The sequence below is a fragment of the Bos indicus x Bos taurus genome, chromosome 2 (genome assembly GCF_003369695.1).
Source record: "Bos indicus x Bos taurus breed Angus x Brahman F1 hybrid chromosome 2, Bos_hybrid_MaternalHap_v2.0, whole genome shotgun sequence".
NCBI classification, from domain to species: domain Eukaryota; kingdom Metazoa; phylum Chordata; class Mammalia; order Artiodactyla; family Bovidae; genus Bos; species Bos indicus x Bos taurus.
In genome coordinates, this window is record NC_040077.1 from 27,871,369 (window position 1) to 27,895,436 (window position 24,068).

Consider the following 24,068-nt stretch of genomic DNA (forward strand, 5'->3'; position numbering starts at 1 on the left):
CTTCACAAATCCTTCCCAAACACTCAGGAAACCCTTCTCTCTTACGGGCTCACAGTTGCACAGTTTGCTGTTGCTCTTCTTTTCTGATTTATGGCATGTGCACACTCGACTCCCTTTTGAAGCTCCATCTTATGCTGCTTGCAACTGAATTGCTTCTTTTGCAAAGTCTGACCTTTCCAGCCAGATTATCAGCAGGTTGAGGGTTCTTAGCTTTCATTTTCACATTTTGTGTACTTCTTACTGCCTAGGACAGTGCTCTGCACATTGTGGGCTTCTTTTCTAAGCTTCTGACAAAAACAGATACAGTGTTTCAGTTAAAAGCTAATAACATCTGCTTTTTATGAGAAAAAAATGAAAAGCGCCAGATGTAGAAAAACTCCCTGACCTGTCACTGCCCAGTGATAACTACTCTTGACGTGTTGTTACACATCCATCCTGCTTATGAATAAATATACAGATAGATGTGATGTACCGTTTTACACATGACCTAACACTATTCCAGTGATGAAGTACCTTGGTTTTCTTCAATAAAAAATTTGAATCTTCTCCCATGTCACCTGGTAGCATTCTAATTGTTAACAGCTGTATCGTAGTTTCTACACTCACACAGCTTAGTTCATTTAAGCAGTACTGAACTGATGGACACTTGTGGCTTGTAGTTTTCTCTCTGAGTCAATGCATCTGTCAGTACTAGTGTGATGATCTCTTGAGATAAGGTAAAGTCTTGGAAATGAAAGAACTGCATTAAAGCATGGATATACCTTATGGGATCTAAATAATTACCTTTAGAAGAGAAGAAAATTTAAAGCAGTGTTGAATATTTTCCTAAGCACCTGTCAAATTCTAATAGTTAGCTGTGGTCTTCAGTACAGCATTCAGTCATCAAAAAGTATCATGAAATATTAGACATAAATCAAAGGAAAAAAATCTCAAAGAGGTACTCCAGGAGAAACAACCTTTGCATGTATTCGTGAGTGTACAAATGAATCATTGCTCTCTGCCTTTCTTCCTGCTGGGCAGTGAGTACCTGTCTTTCTCCTTCCATAAACTATTTAGGAAAGTTTGTCTAATTTAGAATATCATAAAAGCATTTTCTCTCCTGTCAAGGTACAGAGAGGAGCAGTGTTTTCTGTTTCTTGGAGAACAGTTTGCTTAGGAAAGTACACAATCTGATGAAAGAGGCTGCAGCTGTGGGCTATTTTGAAGCTTACTTGAAAACACTTTGGTATGTTTATTTCTTTACTACTCCACTTGATTTCAGAAAAGATTTGAGATATTTTGCAAAGATGCAAACAATTGACTGGATAAAATTTATTTGGTAGATGACTAAAAGGAGGTAAAGGGAAAGTGAGGGTAAGAAAGTACATAGAAAGCCAAGAGTAAGATTAGTTCACGAAATACACACAAGATGAAATTGCCATCTTTGAAGTTCTAGAAGAGTTGCACGTGGGCAGTTTGGTATGGTTCAGTCACAAGGTTAAGTCCTGTGTACTCACTCCAGTTGGCCTCAGATTTGGCCTTGAGCTGGCACGTTGGGTTGTAACCTCATCTTATTATGATTAGAAAACAACCCTCCTACTCAGAAGAAGTTCAGATGTTACTGATTTGGGGGCCCAAGTGACAGTGCACCTAGAGAAGAGACTTACGCAGTGTGAATTCATGAGGCCAGAATTTCCCAGCTGGAAAGACCTTTAGGAGGTCATCCAGTTCTCCCTCCTTAGGATGGTGTGAGGCCTTGCAGATGTGTCATGCTCTCAAGGGGGCTCTGCGGGGCGCCGAGTCTGCACACGACCAGACCTTCAGCCAGTTGCTTCTGCTCTCCAAGCCACAGTTTCTTTGTGTACCATACAGGAGTGAGGGCTGGTTCTTACCTCATGGGATCACCATTAGGATTAAGTGAGATGATGCGAGAGGGGGAGGTGTAAATCAGAACAGCAAGACCCCGCCTGGTGCCCAGGAGGACGGCTGTAACCAGGGACAGATGCAACACGCTTTAGTGAGGATGTGGGGCCATTGGAAGCCTCAGACACTCCTGGTGGGCATGTAAAATAGGCAGCTGCTTTGGGAATTCCTCAGAACTTAACACATGATCCAGAAATGCCACTCAGATATGTGGTGAGGAGAAAACACCAGAACTTGTACACAAATGTTTATGGCAGCATTATTCTTAAGTGCCCAAATTGGAAACAACCCAAATGTCATCAGCTAATGAATGGAAAAAAGGGCAGTGTATTGTATGTTCTGTTTAGGTGAAATGCCCAGAAAAGGCAAGTGATTCGAGACAGAAAGTAGATGAGTGATTGTCTAGGACTGGAGGCTGTGCAGGAAATAGGGAATAACTGCTACTGGACATGGAGTTTCTTTTGGGGGTGATAACATTTGCCTAAAATTGATTGTGGTGATGGTTACTCTATGACTTATACTTTTTAAATAGATGAATTGTGTCATAGGTGAATTATATCTAAAGAGAAGGAAATGGCAACCCACTGCAGTATTCTTGCCTGGAGAATGCCATGGACAGAGGAGCCTGGCAGGCTACAGTCGATGGGGTCACAAGAGTCAGAGACGACTTAGTGACTAAACCACCACCAAAGCTGTATGTATATGGCCACATGCACATGCACAGGATAATGCACAGCGAAGTTCTTAGTGTAGTGAAATAAGCCGTATACTAGGTAAATACTCAATAAAGGTAGGCTTTTCTTTTTCGAACAAGTGATGAAACTGTTTGAAACACCTTATCCTGGATCGGGTGGCTCCCCGGCCTAACCCGGAGCCCAGTTCTAGAAGTAAATCAGAGTTCTCTCCTTCTACAGGAGAGCAGCTGTAGAGGCCCTGTGGCTCCATCTAACATGGTCTTGGATTATTTTGACTTCAGATGACTTTCATTTGGCCTTGAACCTTGCCACTGTAAGAAGACTTTTGAGTTTCCCAATTGTGGATGCAATATAAACCTTGAAAGAGTCAGCAAATTTTTCAATTAGCCATGATGAACTGCTTGAATTGATTCATGGCTCTGTCTGCTATTGACTTTTCAGAGACTGATTAGCCTGCCTCAGAGTTCCCAGGCTCTCAGCTTTTTAACTTTTTCTCCATGCAGGCTGTCTTTGGCCATTTCACTTTCCAAACTTCTCTCTCAAAATAGGCTGGGCAATCAAAAGCATTGGAGGTTTCTCCATCGTCTCTCAAGGTTTCTTGGTAACAAGTAGAGTCGGTATAAAATGAAATTTTGGTTTCCTATTACAGTTTTTTTTAATGTTTATATCATTTTTTAAGGTTTTTTTTTTTGGCCTCTGCATCTGGATATTGCCAAGTCATTGTGACATGAAGAAATTATGAAGCTTGTTATCAACCTGATATTCTCAATCCACTGAAAATTTTCTTTGTGTGTGAAGCATGCCAACATTTATTCACCAAGCTGACAGATCAGGGTTTAGATGCTCCCTACCTGATTCTACAGTGGGATGCCAGGAAAATAAAGCAATGGGCCTCTCCATTCTCCAGAATCTGTCAGGGCAACTTAGATTATGCTCTAGGGGTACAAAGAAGAGACAGGAGAGAATACACTGGCCACATCAGACTTTCAACCTCATGGAAGCCTCCCTGTTTGGTTCAGATGTTCGCGGTGAAGACACATGACACATTGAGAAGTGAGCCAGGGGAAGGCAAAGGGAAATCCAATCAGTTCTAGGCACCACTGTGACCTTTTTCACCCCCAGGACCTCAAGAGTAAAAGGGCAGGGCGGGCAGAACCTAGATGGGAGAGGGAACTTGCTGATTGTAGCTACGTCACTTAAACTCTTCCGACTTCAGGATGTGCGACTCCCAAGTTCAAAGCACTGGTGATTTTCCCTTCAAGGATGCGCTGGGTAACCTGATTCAAACTCAAAATACCTTTCTCCAGCATGAATGGCTAAGTAGGGTGGAAGTGGGGGGATGGTCCAGAAGTCGTCACTGTCCAGGCTGTGCAGGGACTGCACCAGGATGGTGGCTGACTGGCCAAAATCCACGAATATGACCACTGCCCAGGAGTCCACATGGTCCAGCACCCTGCACCTGTTCTAGGCTCGTCCCTAATCGCCCAGGTGGTACTCGCCAGACCGGGGGTCCTGTGATGTACTGCCAAGTCGTGCAGGTAGGTCTGCTGCTGCTCCGCCTCGGCCAGGGCGCTGAACAGGGCCTGCATGTTCTGCTGCAGAGTCTCGGTGATGTGCATGGCCCAGAAGAAGGGGGTTTGGGGGACAGTACTGGTCACCAGCAGCCCCACCTCCCTGCTGATGCTGGGGATGGTGGCCAGCCAGCCCAGGTCTCGGAAACATTCCCTCAGGAGCAGCACCAAGAAGGACCCTCTCATTTCCATGGGAACTGCAGAGAAGCTTGTCTTGGGTTTCTCTGTCTCACAGGGCTCACCAGAAGCCTTAGGAGTGAGCTGTGGATAAGCAGTGGTTCTGGCAAATCTTTGAGCAGAGGGCGTCTCCAAAATCGGCAGTGCATGGGGCCGCTCAGTCACGGCAGGGGTCCTCTTGGGAGACCTGTTGTCGGGATTCACGTACAGCTTTCGTTTGTGGCAGTGCTTCCCATTCGGTACCTGGATTGCAAGTGCAGTCTGTGCACAGAGCCCAGATCTATGAACGCGAAGCGTGTGCAGCCATTCTGGACTCTGTGGACAGGGAGAGGGCTGAAGTCCTTTAGAAGGCATTGGATTTCCTCCTCAGAATATTATGTGTGTATATATATTCTTCTCATATTCTTTTCTGTTATGATTTATTATAGGATATTGACTATTGTTCCCCATGCTGTACAGTAGGGTTTTGTTATTTATCCATTCTATATATATTGGGTTGGCCACAAAGTTCATTTGGGTTTTTCCGTAATATCTTACATAAGAATCTGAATGAACTTTGTGGCCAACCCGGTAATAGTTTGCATCTGCTAATTCCAAACTCCCAATCCATCACTCCGCCACCTGCCATCCGCCTTGGCAACCACAAGTCTGTGCTGTATGTCTGTGAGCCAGTTTCTGTTTTGTAAATAAGTTCACCTGTGTCGTAGTTTCGATCCCACATATAAGTGATGTCATGTGGTATTTGTCTTTCTCCTTCTGACTTATTTCATCTACTGTCATATCCATGTTGCTGCAAATGGTCTACTGAGAACGTGTCCTTGATGGTATCCCAGTCAGGAGTACAAGGCATATCCACCCCTCAGGTTCAGCATCTGGGAGGCAGCAGGCCCACAGTCTTGTTGCCATGATAAACTAGCCAAGATAGCATGTGATGAAGTCCAGTAGGTGTAGTTTCAAAATCACCTTGTGATAGGTGGAGATTTCTAATCTTCCTGTAAGAGGAAATAAAAGATACTAGATAACAATGATTGTGCAGACCTTGAATGAGAAAATTCAAGTGTACCTTGAGTGTATACTTAACAGTTGTCCTTTCTCATGCCCTCTTTCCTTTGCAACAAATATTTATTTCGATTATTAAAATAAGTGCACTTGATAAAAAAGATCAAACATTTGTTGATACTTACAATATGCTAGCCACTATTCTAGGTTGGGATACTTGAAGAGTAAAGATGAATAAATCTGGTGAGGACTTCGGGTTGTCTTACACAGTTGTTTCAATTACTCTACATGAATTTTGAGAAAGGGTTAGTGTTAGCTTGCTGTGAGACTTCCAATAAATATTATAATTCAGCTTTGATGAGGCTCTTATTTTTGAGACTCTTATCCATTGTACCTATTTGCACAGCTCTTGTAGGTGTTGGAGACAGGTTTGTAAAATGAAAAGCATACAGGAAGAACTCAGTAAATGCTGAATTTAGCACCTTTATTGACCATGATTCTATCGCATATTGCAAAGCAGAATCATTGGACATAAATTCTGGCATAAATTCAAGCATTTACTGACTGTATGACTTCTTTCATTCTACTGCTCTTGCTTGGACATCTAAAGTGTGCCAGTTAGGGTCCAAGGTTCTGGAATTCAGGGATCAACAAGCTGGGCAATGTGTCTGTTCTGTGGAACCTACATAAGGAGGACTCCTCTGTGAAGAGGATCTGAAAATGCATGTGATTTAGTGAAAATGTGGTATAGACACATGAATACTTATGTGCGTGTATATTTTTGGAAGGAGTATTTCTGTTTCAGATAGATATGGAAGAATTTTTGTGTCATTAAAAAGCAGTCAGCAATGATGTAGTGGGCTTCCCTTATAGCTCAGTTGGTAAAGCATTTGCCTGCAATGTGGGAGACTTGGGTTCAATTCCTGGGTCAGGAAGTTCTCCTGGAGAAGGAAATGGCAACCTACTCTAATATTCTTGCCTGGAGAATCCCATGTACAGAGGAGCCTGGCAGGCCACAGTTCATGGGATCACAAGAGTTGGACATGACTTAGTGTTACTTTCTTTCTCTCTTTAATGATGTAGTAGAATGCTAACATTTTCAAAGACGTTATCTCTGGTTGCATTGTATCACCTGGATAATTTTGAGTGCTGGAGAAATGGTCTACTTGGTGGTACTTGTCAACTTTAACCCAGGCTGGTGTTAGGAAACCCCGCTTAGTAGGTCAAGGACACAGAGGCATGTATTAAGACATGGTCCTACAATAATAAGTTTATAGCTTGTTCTCTCTCCCTTGTGGTCATTTGGGGCACAATTATATCCTTTGCAAGATTTTTTCTATGCTCACTGATTCAACAAAGATATTTATAAGAGTATAATTCAGAATTTAAATATAGAAAAGTTCTCATAAGGGAGTTTATCTTTAATTCAGACATTGTATCATTAATACTTTAAATCTCATTATAACATTATAACCTGAGTGCCACATCTTTCTTCTTGTATGGAGACTTTAGAGAACAGTTCTGGCCTGATGCCATCTTCATCCACTCATTTATTAACTGTATTCATAATGATGAGCTCACATATCCAAAAATAGTCATATCAGGCTGGATGTTTCTAAGAAAATTGGTAAGTCTGTGGCAGGTTTTAAAACTCCTTGTATTTGGATAGAGTCTACAGTGATTCATTTTCTGGGGGTTCTTGAGGCTGAGGACATGCCCAATTTTTGTTTTTTTTCTGGAGTAGAATTCATGACCAAGCAGCCTTTTTTGAACACCTGCTAAATCTGGAAGCACTGGACTAAAAATGTTTTATACATGTCGTCTCCTTTGTCCTCATTATAACCTAATGAGGTAGGTGTTGTGACTCAGTTTTGCCGGTGAAGAGAGGGACCTTTAGGGTGAGTATTGATATCCAGTGAGTGGTTGGGTTGGAACTTAGCCTCAAATCTGTCTGATACAAAAGCCCTTTGGTTGGCAACTGCTATGTTGTGCTGTCACCTAGTGGAAAAATACTAATTTCATCTTTGTTCTTTTCTTTATTTCCCAAATTTTCTATAATGTGAATCAATTTTATACTCCAATAATCTCAACCAATATCATTAAAATGTGTATTGTAGTGAAATTAGATTAAAAAACATTCTTCTCTGTGATGTGAAAAATATAAAACTACATGAATCTTAATGTTATAACCCTATATTTAACAGTTAGATAATATAATTAATGTTTAAAATAAAACATAGTAGATACACATTAAGGTTTCTGCTTCAGTTATTTTTCTTGGGAAAATAGCGTTTATTAATTAAAGAGCTTTATCCCAGATAATAAAATTGATTATTTTATTTCATTGTCATCATGATTGGGACAAGGACAAGAAAAGCATTTCCTTCCTCTTTGTAGTAGACATTTATGTATATGGAAAGATTATGGGTAATTGTAAGGGAGTTTTGTGATTAAAGGGAGAGCATGGCTAGAGGACTCAGTAAAGGTTCCTGATAATAGTGGGGATTTGAGCATTTTTCCCCCCTCTTCTTTCTCTTGCCCTACCAATATAATTCCCTAGAGAAGGAAATGGCGACCCACTGCAGTATTCTAGGCCTGGAGAATCCCGTGGACAGAGGAGCCTGGCGGGCTACAGTCCATGGGATTGCAAAGAGTCGGACATGACTGAGCAGCTAAACCACCACCAGTATAATTTGATCTTAGGAGCAGTTATCAATACTATGGGAGACAAATTAATTTAGATAATTAAATCAGCTTATTTTAGGCTGTTTATTTAACCTTCCACTCCACCACCACTGGAAAGAGGAACCTGGTGGGCTGCAGTTCACGGGGTCGTGAAGTGTCAGACACCACTGAAGTGACTAAGCACACACACATGCACACACACGGAGCACGTGCCTCCCCACTCCCGAAACATCCATCCTTTTTGGCTAGTCACAGTGAATCCTGGGAGTTTTTGCCTCATTTGGTCTTGAGTAGGACCTGACAGTCTGCATTTTTAATGAAGGATCTAGGTAAGTTGTATGATCAGGCATAAAAAAATGAAGAGAAGCAGTAGAAAATGAGATTTTAAAGTTGGATTAGGTCCAGAATCTTCCCTGGTGGCTCAGAGGGTAAAGCGTCTGCCTGCAATGTAGGAGACCTTGGTTCGATCCCTGGGTCGGGAAGATCCCCTGGAGAAGGAAATGGCAACCCACTCCAGTATTCTTGCCTGGAGAATCCCATGGACAGAGGAGCCTAGTGGGCTACAGTCCACGGGGTTGCAAAGAGTCGGACACGACTGAGCGACTTCACTTCACTTTAGGTCCAGAATATGAAGAGCCTTGAGTCCTAATCCATGGATTTTGGAGGTGGTGCTCTAAGGTGTGAGGAGCCAATGAGGGGCACCCTGGAAGCAGGGAGGCAGCTGTAGAATTTGGATTGGAAAAGTGGAGAGTCGTGGGCAGCCTGAAGGAGGAGCCATGGGCCAGCAGAAGCTGTTAAAGACCTTGAGGCATGAGTCAGTGCGGGTTTCAGCTAGGACCACGGCAGAGGTGTAGGGAGGAAAGGACATGAGTCAGCACTATTAAAACATCAGAGTTGAAAGATCTTGGCGAATGATGGAGAGAGGAGCAAATCACACAAGGGAGATGCTGGAAAGACACTGAGGCCATATGGGCAGAAGGGTGGAAGCTGAGGAGGGGAAAGAGGTGCCAGGCTTGTTGCCATCTATTGGAGTGTGAAGCTCTATTGGGACTTCAGTTTGAGGAAGACAGAAATGTGGGACTCAGTAGAGACCGCGACTGAAAGAGCTGTATTTAGCAGTCCTCTCCATGGAGGCTGTTGTGGAGACCACGTGGTCAGGTGAGATTGCTAAGGAGGATGTTACAGGGACCGTGGTGAAGTCCTTGGGGAGCAGTAATGGGCCAGGTGGAGGACAAAGGGAAAGAAAGTGCCATCACAGGAGCCAGGAAGGTGGAAGTGGTTAGCGGTTTTGATTTCTGCAGTGAGGGGAAGGAAAATGAGGTCTTCTCAAAGGACATTGGATTTAGCTCAGTTTTAGCAGTAAGGGGAGAAGCTGGATATTCAGATTTAATGAGTAAAGAGATGGTAAGGAAGTGCTAGTGGGTAATTTTTCAAAGCTTGATGGGAAAGGGCAGTAGGAGTCTGTCATAGCTTGGGGATTGAGAAAATTTTGAGGTCAGTGGAGACTTGTGTATGTTCAGAGGCTCCATGCAGAGGAGGCATGGTGTACGACCCAGAGGACTCTAGAGGGTGGTGATTCTAAAGACACTGGCTTTTCATGTATCAAGTTCCAGGACTGTGCTGGAGTCCATAGGTAAGACAGCCATCATCTGTAAGTATCCCAAGAGAAGAATGAAAGTTGATAGTAAGGGGGGAAGGGATAGTTAGGGAGTTTGGGATCGACAGGTCCACCCTGCGATGTTTAAAATGGATAATCAACAAGGACCTACTGTATAGCACAGGGAACTCTGCTCAATGTTATGTGGCAGCCTGGACAGGAGGGGAGTTTGGGGGAGAATGGATACATGTCTGTGTATGGCTGGGTCACACTGCTGTGCACCTGAAACTATTATAACATTGTTAATCGGCTATACTCCAATATAAAATAAAAAGTTAAAAATGTAGGAGTTTGGCGGGCGTTTGGCGGGAGCAATTGTTAAAAAAAAAAAAAATGTTGACAGTGAGATTTGAGCCTGGGCGACTCAGGGGTGGTGGCTGCACAGTCGAGGGGAGGCCTTGGACAGGAAACCACATCTGGAGCATCAGGGTCAGCACTGGGAGGGAACGATGCATGGACGCCAAGGTGTGTCGAGGAGAGCGAGGTGGCCGAGGACTTCATCGAGGACACAATGCTTTCATTGTCTTGTGGAGGATGTGTGTTCTTTTGCCAGTCAGCAAGGTAGCTTATCTCAGGTGGGGAGCCTTCCTGGGCAAATGCTTGAAAATGTATTGGAAGAGCAAAATTGTTTGTGTGATTGAAGTCGAGGAAAGTTGGAGGGGTGGATAAGAGCCAGAACAAAAAATGTCTTATGTGTCTTGATGAGGAGTTTAGGTTTTTGCGTTTTTTGCCTCCCTCCCCCCATCCCCTGCCAGCTTTGGGGAACTTTTGATAAGAATTTAAGCAGAGAGGGAATTTCCTGGTGGTCCAGTGTTTCAGACTCAGTGTTTTTACTGCCGCGGCCTGGGTTCAGTCCCCAGTTGGGGAACTATTATTATAATAAGATCCCACAAGCCCCCGCACTGCAGCCAAAAATAAATAAATAAATAAGAATTTAAGAAGAGATGTGCAATGATCTAGTTTGCCTTTTAGGAAAACCATCCTGGCCGCATTGTGGACAGTGGTTTAGGAGCAAGACTGGCTGCAGCAGCCAGGTTGGAAGGCTGGTGTTTAGTCCAGGTGAGAATCAGTGGAGGATAAAGGTAGATACTTGGAAGCAGGAGATACTTGGACGGAACTGAGGATTTGCAAGGTTTCCTTGAAGATGGAGCTTGAGAGGGTGGGAAGGGAGAGGAGGAGATGTCAGGAAAAGCTGAGGTTGACTTCCTTTCTGACGTTGAGTTTGGCAGGTAGGAAACCTTTGCTGGGAATGACACCAAATGTTTAGAATGTGGTAAACCTTGTGGGATGTCTCGTCTCAAATGGAGGGAGAGTAGACCAGGGTCTGTATCTGCAGATCACGGGAGGGTGTGGCCTGGAGAGAGAAACATGGACACGCTGAGCACAAGAGCAATGGCTGAGACCAGCGTGCAGAACAAATCCCAGGGCATGGCTCCTGCACATGTGCAGAGCCTCTTGCCTCAAGCATTAATGATCCATTTTCTGAGTGCCTTCCACCTTTCCAGTCTTAGCTGTCTTCCAGGTTAGCCACTGGACTCTTAGTGGCATTAGGCAGGAAAAGAAAAACAATGATGGCATCCACATATACTTCGTTTTACTACCGATTAGCAGATGTGATGAGAGGTTTGGATCCTTAGAAGAAGAGCATCAGATCCCATAGTTAGGCTTGGATTACTTGTTAAACTCATTTATATTTCACCATGTGGCCCCCATCTAGCCCTAACCAAGGAAGCTGAAGTTCCAAATTTTTTTTTTTTTTTAAAGTTAACCCAATGAGAATATACAACCATTATGTATCTTGGTTTCTATTTAAATTCGGTAGTTGGACAGTGTTGTCTTTGGCAAATACAAGAATTAGAATATATAGTTTTTCCGAATCTATTGCAGGGAAATCTATGTAACTTACTTTACTGCTCTGACAGTCTCTTCTTAGTACTGAATTGACTAACAAAAATAGAATTTATGGCCCTTTTCTACCCTGAATTGAAACACAGTTGAGACTTTGCCCCAGAAATAAAACTCCTGTCTGGAGCATTTTTACACTGGAACCTTCATTGTAGCTTTCAGTTATTACTGAGAATTAATTTTCCCAGTGATATAAAGGAAGTGAGTATTCTCCCTCTGGAGGTGGTGGGTGTTTCTTGTTAGCAATAAGAAAACAGGCTCTTTCCATCTAAGTCAGAGCCTACTTAAATGGTTATGATGGCTGGCTTTTAAGCAAAACCCTAATGAGAACTATTACAGATTTAAGAGTATGGATCACATGTGGGTCTTGTTTAGATCTTGTTTTGAATAAATAAGCTGAAAAGACATTTTGGAGACAGTGGGATAAGAATCAACATAGACTGATAACTTAATTCTCCTGAGAAATCATTGGTGATTTTGTTGTTTGTGAAAACGTCATGATCGTGTTTTAAAATGTCCTTTTCTATTAGAGATGTGTGCTGAAGTATTTACAGGTAAAATGATCTGAAGTCTGAGATTTGCTTTCAGAATACTGAAGCATAAAGAGTTAGAGTGTAAAGATGAAATCTCAGTGGCAGGGCAGTTCCAGTTTAAAAAAAAAAAAACACTTAAAAGTGAATGTAGTAAAATGTAGAAGCCAGGAACAGGAGGGAGTTGAAGGGCTGCTGCTTATTTGGTTTTGACACGTCTGTGGACACCGGTACTCTTTCCACACATAGAGTGACAAGGTTTTTGCCTTTCTGACCCTCGAATCAAGGAGTACTGCACTGCTGTTAGACTGTGCCATTGTGGCTGACACACCCCACCACCCAGGAGGGCTTCTTTGGTGGCTCAGACTGTAAAGAATCTGCCTGCAATGTAGAAGATCAGGGTTCGACCCCTGGGTTGGGAAGATCCCCTGGAGAAGAAAATGGCAACCCACTCCAGTATTCTTGTCTGGGGATGGAGGAGCCTAGTGGGCTACAGTCTGTGGGGTTGCCAAGAGTCAGACACACTGAGCAACTCATGGTGACTGACTGACTGACTGACCACCTGGTACTCGGGCGGTGGTCTGGGCAGTTCCTGTCTTGTCCTCCTCAGAGGCTTCAGCCACCTGTGGAAGTAACCATGCAGGGGATTCCTTGCCCCATGTTACGTTTTTGAGACTTTTGACTGAGATAACAACTTGGGTGGGGTGGTTTGTAAAGACAGCTGGAATGGGAGCAAGTAGAGATTTCAATAGCAGGCGTATTTTCACATAGAGACCTTATGATGTCATTGTTGGCTCTTTTCTCTAATCAGTTCAATTTTGAGCTGGAATCAGATTCTTCACTCTTTCAACCCAAAGTGCAAGTCAGTGCTGCGTATGTACTTTTTTTTTTTTTTTTCATAACTAAACTCCCATCTGAAGTCTCTGCCCTTTGCAGACACAAGGATAGGGAATGGAGTCCATCACAAAGGGGACATAATTGCAGTGAACCACCACAGACTTGTTTGCTTCTTTGAATTATTCCCAGCACAGCAAGACATTAATATGTCGTCTCTGAGGCAGATGGGCCCATCCATTTTGATCATCCACTTTGCTTTTATTTGACGATTATAACCATGCTTTTCCTCTCAGGATCTTCAGATGCTTAGAGGAAAGCCCAGAGTTTTCTTGACAGCAGCTGCTGCTTTGCTTAAACTGGTAGAATAAATTAAGCCCTTTAGCTTCCTCATGTGAAGTGAAGTGTTAGTTGTTCAGTCGTGTCTGACTCTTTGCAACGCTATGGACTGTAGCCCACCAGGCTCCTCTGTCCATGGGATTCTCCAGGCCAGAATACTGGAGTGGGTTGCCATTTCCTTTCCAGGGGATCTTCCTAACCCAGAGATCAAAACCTGGTCTTCCACATTGCAGGCAGATCCTTTACCATCTGAGCCACCAGGGAAGCCCTAGCTTCCTCAGACTTGTCTATTAATCATGTCACCACAATAACAGGGTCCCTGATGGCAAAGGGTAGTAGCTGTCTAAGGACATGGTACAATGCCTTTGAGTTGCAAGTTGAGATGATCTGGCCCAGAACCTGTATCTGTGTGTTTTAGCCAAGTGTGGCTTATTCATTCATGCATCCAACTAACAAGTTTTAAGTGTCTGTTACCTGTTAGCAGTCTGTATTGAGTGGTGGTTCCCAGAGCTGGATTTTGTGTTCATTGCAGCAAATTTCAAGTGTGCTCTGACTCTAGGGATTATGGATGTGAGAAGCTAAAAGGATTTCAGGATGTAATGGGATCTTAACTTGCCCCTCCCCTCATATCCCTTCAAGATCCCTGTGGTGCTGTATCTGCAGCTTCTGACTTCCTTCTCCAGGGGCAATGGTGAGAGAAGTATGGGGAGAAGTTCTTCCTGATACAAAGTTTGCTTTGGAAAATTTTTTTCAGGCAGCAGGAAAATGTTATTCACTCATTTAACAAACACATATTAGTTAGCCGTCACCAAAAACTCAATGGATAAGAGTTTGAGCAAACTCCAGGAGATTGTGAAGGACAGAGAAGCCTGGCATGCTATAGTCCACGGGGTCACAAAAAGTCAGACACAACTTAGCAACTAGACAACAACAAAACACAAGATACTCTAAATGTGAGGACTCAGAATATATTGAACTGTGTCTTACCCCCAGGGCATGTGCTTTCAGAGCTCCAAATTGTCATGCATGTTAGAACATCTTCTTAGTATCTTTGGATTTTGTAGCAAGATACCAGGTTAAGCAGATTAACAAAAACAACAGAATCCATTACTCTGTAACAAACACAGACTCATCCATCTGGTGGAGAGAAGTGTAAAGGCCGAGTACTAAAAAGCACCAGCTCCTGTCATTACACGCCCTGTGTATTGTCATCACACGCCCTATGTGGTCGAAAGTTTGATGGTTGTTTCATTGACCAGACCAGGACTTTAATGGTGAGTCTTCATTCCAGAATTCGTTGCGTAAAAATCAAAAAAATGTTGGAAATCCTAAATGGTACACATATTGTGGCAAATGCAGGTGAACCATAAGTTGACCTCATGGTCACATCAAGATTTTAGAAGGTTTCATCATTTTCGTTCTTAAAAATTTAGTAGCTCATCTTACTATCACTTCCTCCCCTCCTAGAAAAGTCATATCTTTGAATATTGTTTTGAGGTAGGAGGTGGTTACTTTTACTTTCTGTTTTATTATTATTTTCTTAATAAGAAGAATTCTGTTTGCATTTTTTAACAAGAGGTATGTATATCTTTAATTTTTAAATACCTGGTTTTTGACTGACAGCATTGTACATAATAATGATAAAATTACAAATGATGCCAAAAGAGGAAGAGGCAGAGGGAATGTTTCTTCACTGCTCGTGGGGTGAGCAAAACATTCTTGGCCTGTCTCTACCTAGCAGTGTATCTGATTGGTGAGTTTGGAGGGAGGAAGTGGGCACGTGTGGCCCAGCCCCTTGCCCTCCCTTTCTGAGGGAGCTGGACTGCTCATAGAGAGGTGCTATTGGTCAGTCACCGTGGCCCTGCCTGGGGGAGGTCGGAATGCGCTGGACGTGCTTGCTGGGGACAGGATAGGTAAGTCTTGTCTAAATCCAGGGGTCGTTCATCAAGGAAGGCTGGTGGCTCAACATTTAAGCCACATTCTCGAGTTATCACCTTTGTAAAAAGGGTGATGTTTTGACCGCCCCCCTGCCCGAACTTACTGGTCATACTTCTAAATTAGTTCAGAACTGGGTTGGGCGGGGCATGGGTGATATATATTGGGGTTCCTTAATGTACATGACCCAGTGAAAAGAAGTCCCTCTCTCAATTCAGAGCCATCACCAAGTCCTAATAAGTTCTTCTGGAAATGCTCTGTGCATATGCAGATGCATCGAGAAATGTATATATGCGAACCCCCTTCTTATGTTCAACAGTGATGAGTACTCTGTTCTACTAGCGTCTTCTTGTGTTTTGATGATCTATTTGATACTTGCTGTTGGGTGCATAATATTTTACAATATGATGTTGTATTTAGTTTACAACCAGAAAGAATAAACATGCCTCCATTTGAGCCTCACGCCCTGATAAACAGTGAGAAACTGTAAAGTTCTGCTGGTGACCAATAGAGATAGCAACTCTTTCCCATTCCTTTTCTTTCCCCACACAAAAGAGGTATATCATGTATCTCACCATAAGACGACTTCATCCTCGGTAATGGAGAGCATGCTGGAAATCTGTGTAGGGATCTACTTTTTCAGAGAACCTATTCAGTTCAGTTCAGTCATTCAGTCATGTCTGACTCTTTGTGACCCCATGAATTGTAGCACACCAGGCCTCCCTGTCCATCACCAACTCCCGGAGTTCACTCAGACTCACATCCATCGAGTTGGTGATGCCATCCAGCCATCTCATCCTCTGTCGTCCCCTTCTCCTCCTGCCCCCAATCCCTCCCTATTACTGGTATTTAATTAGGAACTTTAAGCTGAGTATTAGCTGGAATGCATCTTTAGGGCAGTTAGTCATAATTGTTGTGAAGGAACTCTTTGGCACTGACATCTAAAAATTATTCAGAAATGTTTGTATGGATGTGTATATTTTTAAGCAGATACTTTGGTGAAATTATATGACAAATATTTTCTATATTGCATTCTATATAACAGTTGCTGAGTCTGGATGAGTTTCCATTCTACCAGACTCAAATGCACTTGAGTATCTTTCACGGATTGTTAATCCCTAAGCAAATTTAGGTCTTGGCAGAACATTTTTCAAGGTGCTAGCATTGCTTGTACCACTCAGAGTTCACATGAATGGTGTTTAATGGGTAACTCACCCCTGATCTTTATGTTGGCTGTCTTTACAAGGTTGGAATCCAGTCCACAGTCTGCAGTAAGTTACGATCATCCAGTCCATCTTAGTTATTTTTCTTCTCATTGTCCGTTCTATGCAGCTCTCTTTCTGTTTCATTTGGAGATGTTAACATGCGCCATTACCAAAACCCAGTGGATGCTCTTGTTGGCACTGCTCTTCTGCTAGCTAGTTTGCCTTTTATTTTTTAATACCACTGTGAGGCTGCTGGATTTAGTGTATCAGTCAGGCTTCAACCAGAGAAACAGAACCAGGAAGGTAAAGAGATTTATCGCAAGAAATAGTCTGACATAAGTAAGGAGTAGAGCCTATAGGGTTGAAGGATAGGAAGAGCAGGCCACAACTCTTGGGCATGGCCAAAGCTGTTGTCCACAGGCATTGCAATTTCTTCTTCAGAGAAGCCCTAGCTCAACTGTTCAGGCCTGTCAGCGACTGAATCAGGCCCACCCAGGTTATCAAGGTATAATTTCCCTGCGGTTAAAGACAATCATGGACTTTCATTATGTCTACTGTGTCTTCACGGCAGTGCCTACATTAGTGTTTGATTGAATAACTGGTGGCATAGCCAAGTCGACACCTAAACCCGACCATCACAGTGTGTCTCTAATGCTTGTTACGGTTCTCCTGGTTTTCACGGTCCTTTCTGCCGCCTGCCTGGAGCAGTATGTTGTTAGCTGTGTGCTCTTCTTTCTCATTCCCATGCCTCCTTCCCCTGCAATTAAGTTAACTTGGTAACTCACTGCTGTATCCAGAGCATCTTCGGCTCTGCTCCGCTGCTAAACGTTTATTCTCCCTTTTTACCCTTTGGTTTTATATGATGTGTGTTTTCTCATCTATGTTATTTGTCTCACCAGGACAGAACGTTGCCATTGTTTTCTTCATTAGCTGAAATCACAGATCAGCTTGGCACCCATTCCAGCAGGAGCGTTCGTTCTCAAAGACAATAGTTGAAAAATTGGATGCTGCTTTCTTGGCTGCTAGCTGTTCTCATTGTTCTTCATCACCCTGTCTTGGGGAAATGCCATATTGGAGGTTTGATAGGACTAAAACCGAACAAGAAATCTAATTACTTCTTGTTTTGTGCTGCTTCTTCAGAATAGCTCCCTTCCTGCTTCCAGAACATTCTCTTTCACGGCATTGCCCTTTCAAGTTGGATTTCCAAAGTTACAAAGTTCCATTATCCGAAAAGCAGCATTTATCAGATTTGATTCTTTCACATTAGAAAATGTTAAAGCATTATAAGGAAGTTGCTATACGTGTGTCCTTCACTGATCTAGCTTAGTGTTTTGAATTGTTATTATTGAATTATAAGAGTCTCTGTTTCTCTAGAATCTCTTCCAATTGCCTATAGAACATTTTAATATTCTCATTCCTTTGTTATCTTTTTATATTCTGGAAAAAGAGAATGCCAAATTTTAGCAGAACTAGGTAAACATTGAATTCCAAGAGGTCAAAAAAAAGTAATGCAGATCACTGGCAAAAGGGCCAAGATTTAGCTGGAGCCACTTATCTATAATTGATAGAAATGGACTTTTTTCTTCTTGGTATTTTAATAAGTAATAACATAGTCAGACAGAAAAAAAAATGTGGAAGTATAAATTAAAATCTGAGTGTTTAGTTGCCCAGAAAATCCAGTCAGAAAACACTGACCAAGAAGCAAAGCATGGCAGAGCATGTTATTTGTCATGGGAAGGGGTATCAAATGACTTCCCTGGTGGCCCAGTGGTAAAGAATCCACCTGCCAATGCAGGAGACATGAGTTCAATCCCTGGGCTGGGAAGATCCCCTGGAGGAGGACATGGCACCCCACTCCAGCATTCTCACTGGGAAAATTCCACGGACAGAGGAGCCTGGTGGACTGCAGTCCACAGGGGCTCAATGAGTCAGACACGACTGAACACGCACATGCGTGTGCACGCACACACACACACACACACACACACTCATAGGATATCAAATATGACCTACGAAGTTTTAAAGAATTCCTGACTATAAAAAAAATGGAAATGAAATTCCATAAATAACCTCATCAACATCCTTATTCTGGTTATCTATAGAAGCTTCAGACAATAAGTTGTTTTAACACGCTTCGGTGGGTCAGGGGTTCGGAGAAGTCTGAGCAGGCTGCTTTCTGGTCCCGTGCAGCTGCAGTCAGGTGGTCAAGCCCTCTCCTCATGGGTTCTCCTGCCTGCAGCATGGAGGCCTCAGGGCTGCCTGCACTATACTGCCTATACGGTGACTGCAGCATCCTCTGCTTGTGTTCCACTGAGCTCGGTGGAAACCACATCACCTTCTCTGACACTTGACTCTGTTGGTTATGGGCAAGGCAAAGACCCACCCAGGTGTAAGAAGGGGGCACTGGACTCCATCTCTTGATAGTGGGGCTGGAAGGATTCTGGAAGAACACTTGGATCAGGAGGTGTTATTATGGGCATCTTCGGGGGTGGGGGGAAACCTGCCCTGCCCTGGTCTACCCTCTGGCCACAAAAATCCACATACCTCCCACATGCAAAATATACTCTTGCGTTTCCAAGACTCTCCAGAAGTCTTGTCTTATGGCTTCAGGCTCAGGCCCAAAGTCAAGGGCCTTGTCCCAGTCATCTTCCTGACACACAGCCAGAACAAAGTAGGAGGGCAGGCTTCTTAAAGGCCTGTGCCGAAGTGGGAAAACCAGAGGCCCTGGGCCCACGACAGATGTGAAATTTGGCCTGTTGCCTGTACCTCTATGAGGGTTCTGTTTGTCTCTCGGCTCCATGCTCTGGGCTCTTGCTTCTGCTTTTTAAGTGACCCTTCATTTTTCTGAAGGAGTCAACGTTTGTAGCTGAGTAGCCTTCTCAGACTTTCCTGGCCCTAAAAGTTTTGGGATCTGAATGCTGTTTTCATTTTGTACTCTCTGTTATAATCTAACCTGGCAGTAATTTCACAGTACAAGTATCTGTAAAACTGTGGATTTTCTTGAACGTTGATAGGTTCACGTATTAGACAGAAGTCATGACCTCAAGATGCTTTGTCTACCTTGGACTCCTTGTGACACTGGCAGACCACACCCTTAAGATTCTCAGAAGGCTTACTGTGTAACGCAGAGATTCTACAAGGTCTGCTCTTAAGATCTTTAGAAAGCCTGATGTATGTGTATATGCGTGTGTGTTCCGTTGTGTAAGCCCTGTGACCCTATGGACTGTAGCCTGCCAGGCTTCTCTGTCCATGAAATTTTCCAGGCAAGAATACTGGAATGGGTTGCCCTTTCCTTCTCCAGGAATCGAACCCATGTCTCCTGCATCTCCTGCATTGGCAGGTGGATTCTTTACTGCTGCACCACTTGGGAAGCTTAGAAAGCCTTAGGTCTGTTTAAAAGCTTCCAGGAAGCATCACCTTAGATCTTTCTAAAGTCTTAACAGAGTGTCACTGGTCACAGCCTGAATTTGATCTTTGCTCTGAAGCCGGGACTGGGTTTGAGACTTGCTGGATGTCTAGAGAGGCTGTGGATGAGAAACCGGTTTGTATTTAACAGTGAGTCCTTTCGCTCATCTCTCAATTCATGATTTATCACAGGCAGCAAGCAGAACCCAGGTGTCCCTTTAAGCTCTCTGCCTGGAAATGTCTTCTGCTAGATCATTAGATCCATTTCTGTTCCCGCTTTACCATAGATATCAGCTTTGCCAAACTCTGTCACTGCACAGCAAGGTCGTCTCATCCTCTAGCATCCAGTAATAAGCTTCTCACTTTCCTGTAAGCTCTCACTGACGGCCTTCTTAAAACAACAGTCTTTTCTTCATCTTCCATTATCTTGCGTGTCAGGAATTCCAGAGGTAGGGTCAGAGGGGAAGCACTTTTGCTAGTACCCCAGGCACCAAGGAAGCCGGTCTGACTGCCCCTGGGCTGCTGGGATTGTTGTTACTTTAAGTTGCCTAGTTTGGGTGTGGCTAGTGATATGCTAGTAATACCAGGAACCATTACCACTGCTTCTTTTCTTTCTGGCCGTGGTCACCCTCAAGTCCCCGTACGTCTGCTCTTTCAGAAATCCAGATTCCATCACTCCCCTTACCCCCATAGCCACTGGAAAGCCTCTATGCTTCTCCACTGTCTGAATTCCAAGCCCCTTGACTTGGTGGACCATAGAGGGTGCCTGTCACAGGCCAGATTTGTCCCACAGACACATCATTTTTAGGCTGTGTAGAAGAATTTTACTTTCACTTGACATAAACGTGTTAACGTGAAAAAAAAAAAAAAGGAGCATTCACATAAAAACCCAAGCTATCCACTGCTCTGGAAGACTTGGAAATTCTGGCAACACTGGCTACCTTCCTGTGGCAGCAGTCTTCTATTCTGGGCTCTCCCTCTGGGGGGGCGGGGCAGGTCCTGTCCAGACCACCCAGCTCCCTACTGGCTCTGCTTTTCATGCCCTACCTTCCCACTGGGTGGAATAAGGTCTTTACTTCCTCTGCCTGGTGAGCTCCACAGGTAGTCATCCTCTCTCCTGAGATCTCACAGCATTCATATCTTGGTTACATAGCATTCACATTTTATTGAAATTATTAGCCTAAATGTCTGTCCATCTCTGGAGTGTGGACTACTCCAAGGTGTAGGCTTTGATTTTATTCATCTTTTGTCTAGAACTTGTCACCAGGCAGGTATTAAATAAGACTCTGTTGACTGAATGAGAAAATAAGTGGTTCTTTTAAAAGGCTGAGGCTTGTTCTCTGCCCTGCAGGAGTATACAGTTCAGTATGTCACCTGTTATATGTAACACAGAGTAGAATGATATAAAGGTGCAGATGAAATACCAATTGGGAGAATTGGCCGACACTTCTTAAGTTAGAAGAAAAGAAGTAAGTAGAAATTTTGAAAGGGCAGATCAGGCTGAGATATATATGTGATATAAAAAGTAGAGTTGTGAAGTTATTTAATTTGTATAAAACTGGGTTGTGGGTGTCTGATTGAATATGGCGGGAAGTAAGTCTTGGAAAACTAATTTGGGGCAAGGTTATGGAGAGACTGAACTCATTCTGTAGGCTATAGTGAGCTCTTGTGTTTTTTTCTTTTGGAGAAAGTTCTAGTCTATGACTCATGGCAATATGAAGGATAAAATAGTAAGAGTTTAGAGGCCAGAGATGAATTAGCAGTTTGTTTTAATAGGAGAGACAAGAGGTCAACGTTGAAGGGGCCCTGTCATCTAGCACAGTGGCAGCTGAGGAGGTAAAATTTGCAGAATATAGTGTTTGATAGATTTGGGTTGTGAGAAAGATGAAGTGTAGTCACGATAATAGCACCTGTCATGTCTTGGCTGTTTATGTGCCAGGCGTCATGTTAGGAACCTTAAATGACTGTGCCCTTCGGTCAAAATGACAGGGGTAGGGAAGTTTGACTTTTTTAAGTCAAAATGGAGTTTTATTTTAAAAATGTCTTGTTATCCAATGAATGCCCCATGCATAAACTTTATATGTATATACAAACACATGCATACACATGCATAGTAGAAATAATACTTGTGTGTATTAGAAGGTACAGGCAGAAATGTCAACTAGGCCAGTAGTTCTGCATTTTTCATGTTTTACTTTTCCCAAATATCCTATTGGATAATTAAAGTTCCAAATTGTTATAAATAAAATGAATATTATTTTTTCCATGACATTTAAATTTAACATTGATCTGTTGTCATACTAATAATTACAGAAAGTTCGAGGACCTCACTTCATGCTTTAACGAGAAGGATCTTTATTTCTATTTTGCAGGAAAATCAATCACAGGTAAAATTTATGATCCTGTTTGTAAAGTTTATCATGTATTCCTAAATATAAAGGAATCTTGAAACTATTGTGATACTTTATTTTCTGAATCTAAAATTAGGAAAAAAAAAGTTTTCTGGTCAGTTTGAACTTACGAGCATTTATGGAAATAGATGAAATAAAATATCTACTTATAATAATGGATTAGTATAGTTATATATAACTTAAACAATTTATATAAAATATTTCATTTAGAAGTACACAGTTTTCCTTTCTTACTTTGTATCAACAGTATTATCTAGGCTTTGACTTTCAGTATTGGCAATAACCATCAAAAAACCAGTTTTTTGTATCATGTAAAACAGTTTTTCAGAGGATACCCTTTTCACTTCTGTCTGCATTTAAAAATATATATATCCCTCTGTGTTTCCTCATGATGCTTTCATAAGAAATGTTATCCCAAGCCATAGGTGTCAGTTTGAGAAATATTAAGATAGTTTTCTACATCCCCGTCCTTCCAGTAAAGTATATTACTAATGTTTGGTACGTAAAAATCAATTAGTGTGTTGCTTTTAAAGGTGAAATGTGAGAGGCTTATATCATAAAATTGAGATATTTGCCATTGTAAATCAAAGTATTCTCAGGAATTATTACTAAATTCATGTGAACTACTAAATTCACGTGAAATGTCATCAAATTTTACAGTGTTTCCATGAGCTGAGTCTTTTGATCAGTGGTGTGCTTGTAAACCTTGAGAACTCCTATTTTGGCCTTAAGTGGGGAGTTCAATGCCTAATTTGTACTATTTTCCAGTTTTCCTTTGTGTAAATACTCCTATGATATGCTAAGTCGCTTCAGTCGTGTCCAGCTGTTTGTGACCCTGTGGACTGTAGCCCACCAGGCTCCTCTCTCCATGGGATTCTCCAGGCAAAAACGGTGGCATGGGTTGCCATTTCCTCCTCCAGGGCATGTTCTTGACACAGGGATTGAACCTGAGTGCCCTGCATTGGCAGGCAGATTCTTTACACCTGGGAGTGACTTAAATCCGTTAATATGTTTCAAGTGCACAGTCACTTTTGTTATATGTGTAACAGCTGGTATCAAGGGCTGGTGAGACAGACTAGAACAACAGTGGGCAAGGCGCTTCTCCAACCTGCATGCCTTGTCAATCACCCGAGTTTGCAGGAAGGAAGATTCTGATTGGTGGGTCTGGCTTGGGGCCCAAGATTCAGCCTTTCTAGATGATGCTGTTGCTGCTCGTCTGGGGGCGAGGGGCAAGGTTGCAGCTGGACTGTGTCAGCCAGGAGCACCACCGATCACCTGTGATGGCTCCAGGCAGTGTGCCTCCATTCCATTGGCTCGGGCTGAGCCCGCAGCTTTCCTCCAGGTGTGGGTTGGCCAGGAGTGGGCACGAGGGCATCGGGGGCTAATACGTGCAGCATCAAGAGCGTCAGCTGTGGCCTCCAGGCTTTCTATGATAGGGGAGAAGCCAGGAGGGACTGATGGGAGAGGCAGAAGAGGACAGAGGGCCCAAGAGCACAGGGAGGCCAGGCAGTAGGCATGGGATGGAGGTGCCGGAGAGCTGGTGGGCTCAGGGGAAATGTCGGAGTATAAGCTGTGGGGACAGTAAACTATTTACTACTGAAAATTTGGTGAGTTTAATTTTAATTTTTGATGATTTGGAAGGCTCTTTTGTTTGCTTGGCCTTGCCTCAGGGACATTATAAGTATCAGTAGATTAGAAGCATGTTTTCTAGGTCTGGTTAGTAGAATGCCTGGTAAGAGAAAAGTTACTGAGTGTTGTTTTCTGCCATGCCCAGAGTATTCTCGGTGTGTGGATGTGAGACGAGTTCTTGGGTTCAGG

The 24,068-nt window shown here is 43.0% G+C and overlaps 1 protein-coding gene and 1 pseudogene across 1 annotated transcript in view; one reads left to right on the plus strand and one right to left on the minus strand.

The window, feature by feature from the left end:
• Positions 1–24,068, plus strand: part of STK39 (serine/threonine kinase 39) — a 322,691-nt gene that overhangs the window by 163,140 nt on the left and 135,483 nt on the right. The gene's annotated exons all lie outside the window — the stretch shown is intronic.
• On the minus strand, positions 2,814–15,839 carry LOC113880547 (annotated as a pseudogene).